The following is an 8,191-nucleotide window of genomic DNA, read 5'->3' as shown; positions in this document are numbered from 1 at the left end:
GTGGAACAAACCCTAATGTACAACAGCATTTGTGCATTGAGGGTGACTTAGAAAAGTGTGATTTTAGTGCTATTTTAAAAGCTCATCTTCAACTAAAGAAGGGAGCTGGGTATTGCAAAGATGCAAACAAAAAGAGAACAAAATTTCAGTCAGACCGACCCTCATGCACACCTGAATACAATTCAGTAAAGGTGGAAAGGACTATTGAATGCTCTTAGAGAGAAATTTCAGAAAAATACATCACATGGCGTGTGGAGGGAGATGGCAGTCCTACTGAGCGTCATATCTCGCACTCTCAGAGTTGCAAACCAGTGCCAAGAGAAATTCAAGGACCTGTCCAGGGCATGCAGGGTAACACACTGGATAATCTGCCTTTCCTTTCTGAGATCACATTGTTCACCCTCTAAAATAAATAGCTGGCCGTGTCACCTGTCGCACCGTATTGTGGTTACAGAAAGGCTAGTAAAATAAATCTTAAGGTGCCCCAGATCTGCAGCGTGGCAATCATCACCAGATTGTTGCTCTGCTCGAGAATTGTGAATATCAAGATGTAAACCAAATTTCTGTAGTTTGTACTGATGACCACGCAGAGTACTGTCATTGCAAATAATGAGCTTTTCAGGTTTAGAGGTATTAAGGCCATCTATCAAATCATAGACTTCAAATAAATCAACGTCAGTCTTCTCTTAAGATTGTAATCAAAGAATTCTTAAACACTCTTCACCTCATGCCTTTCATTTTCCTGGTAACACATCTTTGCACTCTCTCTATAAACTGTATACTCTCCGAAAGTGTGGATTCCAAACTGTGGATGAACACTCCAGATGTGGGCTTACCAGCTGCTTATAGAGTTTAAGATAGCTGCTGACATCCTGATTTAAAAAGGATGGATTCAGTTCTCATAGAACACTTTGATTTGATTTATTATTGTCACATGTATTGTGATACAGTGAAAAGTATTGTTTCTTGTGCGCTGTATAGACAAAGTATACCATTCATAGAGTACATAGGGGAGAAAGGAAGGGTGTTGAATGTAGTGTTACAATCACAGCTAGGGCATAGAGAAAAAGCAACTTAATATAAGATAGGTCCATTCAAAAGTCTGATGACAGCAGGAAAGAAACTGCTCTTGAGTTGGTTGGTACATGATCTCAGACGTTAATATCTTTTTCCCAATGGAAGAAGGTGGAAGAGAATATGTCCAGGGTGCGTGGGGTCGTTGATTATGCTGGCTGCTTTTCTGAGGCAGTCATTTTCTGCCCGCTGTATTGCCTGAGCCACATGATTCACAAGCTTCAGATTACTTGTAACAGTCACACCCAAATCCTTTTCAATGGTAGAATGTGTTAAAGGCTGGCCATTGATAGGGTACTGTGAATTAGGCTAATTGTGGCCAAAATGGAAAACGAAATACTTTGTCACATTAAAGATAAGTTACCACTCATTGGATTACTGCACCATAGTAGAGAGTTCACTCTGGAGAAGTGTGTTTGAGAGCTCTGAATTATTTTTCTTAACGTCCAAACAGATTTTAATGTCATCCACATATTTCAAAACTGTACTGTGCTGAATCTGCTATCAATATCATTAATATAAGCCACTAATAAAAGGAGCTCTAAGACAACTCCTTGAGGGGCTTTTGAAAAATCTAAGTATACTGCATTACACTATTAGGCTGTGTCAATTATAGCAGTCACATCTTCTAAAAATTCAAGTAACTGTGAGGCACACGAACCCCCAGAGATGAAGCCAAATTGGTTGCCCCCAATTAGACCACGCTCCTTCCAAAAAGTCCAGATGGTCTCTGCAACACAAGTTTTCATTACTTTCCAATATGGAAAGTCAAAGTGACCGGCCAATAATTCTCAGTGTCCTTTCTGCTCCCTTTTTGAAAAATAGGTACAACAAGAGCAGTTCTTTAGATGATTCTCCATCTTCCAAACAGTTCCAAACATAGGGGAGAAGGGAAGGAGAGGGTGTTGAATGTAGTGTTACAATCACAGCTGGGGCATAGAGAAAAATCAATTTAATATAAGATAGGTCCATTCAAAAGTCTGATGACAGCAAGAAAGAAACTGCTCTTGAGGCAAAGCAGATGCGATTAAAAAACCCTTTTTCAGAACATAATGAGATATCTAATCTACTTCAGGAGAGGCAAAATTCTTGCATCCGAATAGCCTTTGTTGAATGAATTCTTCAAGTGAGAAACAGCCCAAATAAAACAAATTGAGAGGGAATGTGAAGAGATATAACTGACAAAGAGAGATTATGAGAACAGAAGACAGTTAACAGAAAAGGCAACCCAAAAATCCTGTGCTAGCATGTAAACTATATTACAAGGTGGGTGAGTCTTTTTAGGAGCAATGAAGATGACAAATGCATAGAGGTGGAGGGAAAGCCCTGAATCTTCAATCAGTACTTTTTGTTGGTGTTTACTAAGGAAGAGAAAACAGACAGAGTGAACGTTGGCAGGAAGGATTCACTTCAAAAGCTGGCCAAGCTTAGAGTGGATAAATTGCCTGGTCCAGATGGCTTGCATCCAAGGTTGCTAATAAATTGCAAGTGGCGATAATGGAAGGGCTTGCCATAATCTTCCAATCTTCCCTAGATACCAGAGGATTGGAGAGTGGTAAACATGACATCCTTATTCAAGAAAATGTGTAATGTCTCCTAGTGACTACAGAATAGTAAGTTTAGCATCAGTGCTGTAAGGTTTTAGAAAAAATATTCAGAACAAAGTCAATAGGCACTTTGAGAGGTTTGAGTTAACTGAGGAGAACCCACATGGATTTGTAAAATGTGGACTGTGCTTGACTAATCTAATTCAATTTTTTGAATGGGGAACAGATAAAGCTGGTGAAAGGAACATGATGAATGATGTCAGTATGGATTTTTTTTTTAAATGATAAGGTTCTTTTTTTTAGTGTCACAAGTAGGCTTATATTAACACTGCAACAATGCTGAATAACAGAATTGATGGTCATGGGGCGGCACGGTAGCATAGTGGTTAGCACTGCTGCTTCACAGCTCCAGGGACCTGGGTTCAATTCCTGGCTTGGGTCACTGTCTGTGCAGAGTTTGCACATTCTCCCCGTGTCTGCGTGGGTTTCCTCCGGGTGCTCCGGTTTCCTCCCACAGTCCAAAGATGTGCGGGTTAGGTTGATTGGCCAAGCTAAATTGCCCCTTAGTGTCCCGGGATGCGTAGATTAGAGGGATTAGTGGGTAAATATGAGGGTTAGAGGGATTAGCAGGTAAATATGTAGGGATGCGGGGATAGGGCCCAAGTGGGATTGTTGTCGGTGCAGACTCGATGGGCCAAATGGCCTCTTTCTGCACTGTAGGGTTTCTATGGTTTCTATGGAATAGGAGGGTTGTGGTCAGATTAGATAAAAAGTTGACATAAGGACAGAAAACAGCAAGTCATGGCAAATGATTGATTTTTTTCATATTGGAGGCTGGTACGCACAATCGGAAGCTTTAATCCTCATTTGGAATGATAGGATGTGATTTTCACAGCTTTGCTCTTCCCGAAACCATGAAATCCCAGCCAAGGTCATCCCCATGCTCTGCCCATTGCCCGCTCCGATTCTCGTGGCGGACGGGATGATAAAATTCTGGCCATAGTATGTATTGCAGGCTCAAGGAATGCATCCAAGATACGTTTCCACATCAGAATATTTTTGATGTAGTATTGTACAATTGGGCAGGATTGATTAAAAACCTTGTAGCAAATGAACCTGTGACCATAATATAATTTATATTGATTTTGAGATGATTTAGTTAGCTACAAAACTAGGATCTTAAAACTGAAGAATGTAAACTAAGTAAATATGAGGGATGAGTTAGCTAAAGTAGATTGGTGAACTGGATTAAAGGATATAGTAGTAGATAAACAATGTCAACATTCATATAATTAATTCATAGTTCACAGTGAATATATATCCCTTAAGGAATTAAAATCCCCATCTGATAAATGATCTAACCATTGCCAAGAAGAGAAATTAAAAGCGGTATAAGATTAAAGGGAGATGCTTACAATGTTGCCAAAATGTCCGGTAACTGGGAAGAACTTAGAATTCCCCAAACGTTGGGCTAGAAATTGATAAAGAGAGAGAAAAAGAATGTGAGAGTAAAATAATTAAGGGAAATAAAAACAGATTGTAAAAGTCTCTGAAGGTCCCCAAAATGGAAGAAGTCAATGAGAGTAAATGTGGATCCCTAACAGACAGATTCAAGATGAATTATTATGAGAAAGAAGGAAAAGACAGAAATATTCAACAAATACCTTCGGCCCTATTGAATTCTGTGCAACTGGGTGGGTTTTGATTTGGTTAAAGCCTTGCTCTTTTAATCTGTTATCCTGATATAAAACACAAAAAACCTTCCAGAAACAGCAGATATCCAGGCATCCAGCAAAAATGGGCTACATAAAGAAATTAATAAAGTAACAAAATCATACTGGAGAAATCAATGGGTCTAAAAGTCAGTAAATCTCCTGGACCTGATGGTCTATATCGTAAGGTTTTTTTAAAAGTAGCTGAATGGTTGGCTTGGTTTTGATATTCCAGAATTTCCATTGTCACTGATGATGGCTGACTGGGGGGTCTGAGGAGAAAGGGGACCTGAGTGGGAGATCACCCTCCTGTCTGTGTGGGGTATGACCTGTGATTTGAGTGGTGGGGGAAGGATGTCCCTCTTTTCTGAGGGGTTGGTGATGCTATGCTGGACCCTCAGGGTACAGCACACTGGGCCCATGCTGGAGATTACCAGCACCAAAGCCCATCCAGTGCAGTTCTCACTGAGGGGCCAGATGCATGGCGGGCGGGTTGGTGAATGGGCCATCAAACCTGCTAACTGTATTACAATTAGTGGGTTTGCGTAATTATTGGATTGCTGCCCTCTGTGGGGCATTGGGATTCCCATGGGCCACCTTCCAAGGTGAGAGAACCTTGCCCTAGAACCAAGCTAATCTCATTAAAACACAGACCTGTAACTTCCGGCCCATATCTCAATTTAAGTTGATTTTGTGCTGCATATGCACATTGGGGCAATTCCAAAGTCCTGAGGCATCGAAGCGCGCCAAGTTGAAACCACCAATTCGATTTTGTAAAGCTTCCGGCATTGATGCGCTGCACCGTAATCTCTCCTTAACTTCCGTCACTTGCGATGATGATAGGTGAGTATTTACACTTATTTATTTGCACACTTTTTTTGTCTAACTGCATTGTAAGTATTCAGTGCACACTTCCAATCTGCTACTCAGTCCTGCATCCCAAATTCCTGTCTCACATCCCTGTGCACATGCACATTTACACTGCCTGATGCCATTATGAGTGTTACCCATAAATGAAGTGCATAGAGGATGCCAGTTACCCACTTGGAGAGCATAAAGATTATTCATCCTTTTTCCACACTGCGGGCTGTTTCTTTTATGAGTCCCATCTCTGCTATGACCTCAACCCATTGGTCAGATGGGACCTTCTGCTGCTATCTCTGGGAAACAATATCTGTTGACTTTCCTGGCTGGCCTGGACAAGAACCTGGAAGGAGATTTCACTGAACCGTGGGGACCGCAAGTTGCCTCCTCTCCCATATACTGATATTCATCCTTTTTCCGCACTGGAGCTTCTGGTTTGCAGTGAATAAATAGCTGTCCAGGTGCCTTATAAATATGATGCCCAGACCTTTAACACCACTGATGAAATGGCTAGGATGGTAACATCCTACCCCCACCCCCCCATCCCACCCACCCCCATTGCAGTTTCTCACGCACGCATTTTGCAATGAGCTGAACAGAGCGAGATCACAGGGGCCATCCTGCCTCAGAGTGGAAATAACCCTCATTTCCACTCATGCCACCCACCTTATATTCCAGAAAAGGATGTACTGCCCACTATTACAAGTAACTTATTTACCAGAGAGTGGTGGGAATGTGAAACTTGCTACCAGAGGGAGACGATGAGTTAAATGAGGAAGGATGGTGCAAGTCTCGAAAGGAGCCTCAAATAAACTGTCAATCTGAATGTATTGTGTGTAATTCATAATGTTTGATGGTTATAGAATTATCATCTCTATTTCAAATAATCTTTCTCAGCTCTACCTAATAAATTATTTGTCACCAGTGCAATATGTATGCAGAGAAATCTGGACAATAGTTAGTTTAAACAGGCCCGGCCTTGATCTGGGGTAATTTTCAATTTTTTTTGCCAGGAAAAACACTCTCCCTTTCCAACCAACCGCATTTGAAAGGAATCCTCCTGAGGAAACTTTTCTGAAACAATTAAACAGGACTTGAAATTCATTTCAATGTGTTTATCATCAATGGAGTTGAGTAAATTGAGAGAGCAACATGTTCCTCTGTGAATGCCTGTCAAACAATTGTCATGCTTCCGGTCATAGACAACTCTGAAGTTACCCAAATCTGAAAAAAAATCATTCAGTTACTTGTGAATTAACTCTGTAACATGTGAAACATGTCGCTCTCCAAATCCACTGGCATTGCTCCTGTTTTCCAGGAACAAAATGAGCATCTAAGCAACGTGATGGGTGGAGCATCTATGCTCCTTACATCCGAAGCCCACAATATTGGATAAAAACAATGGGGGTATGACGGTACACTAATAAATTCTCCTTCTCTGGCCACACTCCCATATGGCAATTCTTTGAATGCCTCCAGCCCTCCATGACCCACCCAATTTTTCCGATATATGGACATGTTTCTACATTGTTCCTCCTTGGTCTTCTCAGCAATGTTTAAGCAGAAATAATTGAAGGCAAACTACAATAAGTCATTTTGAGATTACACTCTGCACACAGACAGTGAGTGGCCTAAATAGCAGAAGCTACCACCAACATGTTTTACGCTTCTATTTTAGTGCAGCTGCAAGGGTCCAGAATGCTCCAGAAGTGCGACTGAGCGGGTTCTCCTCGCACACAACTGTACCCCATGCCCATCTCTATCAGCTCCCCAGTCATACAATCATAGAATCCCGACAGTGCAAAAGGAGACCATTCGGCCCATCGAGTCTGCACTGACTACAATCCCACCCAGGCCCTATTTCTGTGACCCCTCATACGTACCCTTGCTAATCGCCCTGACACGAGGGTTAATTTAACATGACCAATCAACCTAACCCACACATCTTTGGGAGGAAACCGGGGCACCTGGAGGAAACCCACGCAGACACGGGGAGAATGTGCAAACTCCACACAGACAGTGACCCAAGGCCAGGAATTGAACCCGGATCCCTGGTGCTGTGAGGCAACAGTGCTAACCACTGTGCCACCGTGCCGCCCAGTCCTTACCTTCCCATCCCTTTCACAAGGACCTGTTTGAAGATGCCACCAATGTCCTGGCCAATTGACAATCCTATGGTCCCAATTCATCTGAGCTGCCTTGGGACAATTATCTTGTCAGACTCAACTAAGGGAACACCTTAGGTGGCCTAAACCCTTTCTTATCAGCGAGCCAAAACTTAAAAATCCAGTACCTGACTGAATGTGCATCTGTTTGTGCTTCCAAAATGTAAATTGAGATTTGCTATTGACGTTTTCAGCTAACGTATATGAACTTTGATACTGAACGCCAATATCCAGCCTGAAAGTTTGTTTTCGTATGTACCATTTTTGGAGCCTCAGCTGAAGTAACATTCCTCATTGCAAGTAATCAGAAACAAGAACAAATCTGGTGTCACAATTTGCTGTGAAATTTCTGAGTCAATTCCTCATGCTGGCAACAACACAATATCTGCATAAATGTGCAATCTGACTCCCAGATCTTATAAATATACTCGTAGGGAGCACATGGTGGAAGCTTAGTCACAAAACTTTAACATCAACTGTCTCCTGTATTTGAATTCCCAAACGTTTCTGTTGTGAAGTTGGTCTATAAAAGAAAATTGCAGACTTTAGCAGAAAACACTTTGGCCAAAAATCTCCCGTCTTGTCCGCTATGGGAATTGTGGTGGGTGAGACAGTAAATTCAGTGGACCACTTAATGGTCTATTGAGCTCAGGTGAGAATTTCCAGCCTTGGGGCGTGCGCCACCAGAGAATCTCACCCTTTGGGCCCTATTTTACCATCAAGTTGCTCCCTTTTTCAGGAGTGAAAACTTGGTAAAGTCGGGTGTGAGGCGAGTAGTGTGATCTGCGCCTGCCTCCGCGTTGGTTCCCCCTTTACCAAGGGCTGAAAA

The sequence above is a fragment of the Mustelus asterias genome, chromosome 5 (assembly GCF_964213995.1).
Source record: "Mustelus asterias chromosome 5, sMusAst1.hap1.1, whole genome shotgun sequence".
NCBI lineage: Eukaryota > Metazoa > Chordata > Chondrichthyes > Carcharhiniformes > Triakidae > Mustelus > Mustelus asterias.
This window is presented reverse-complemented; position numbering follows the sequence as displayed.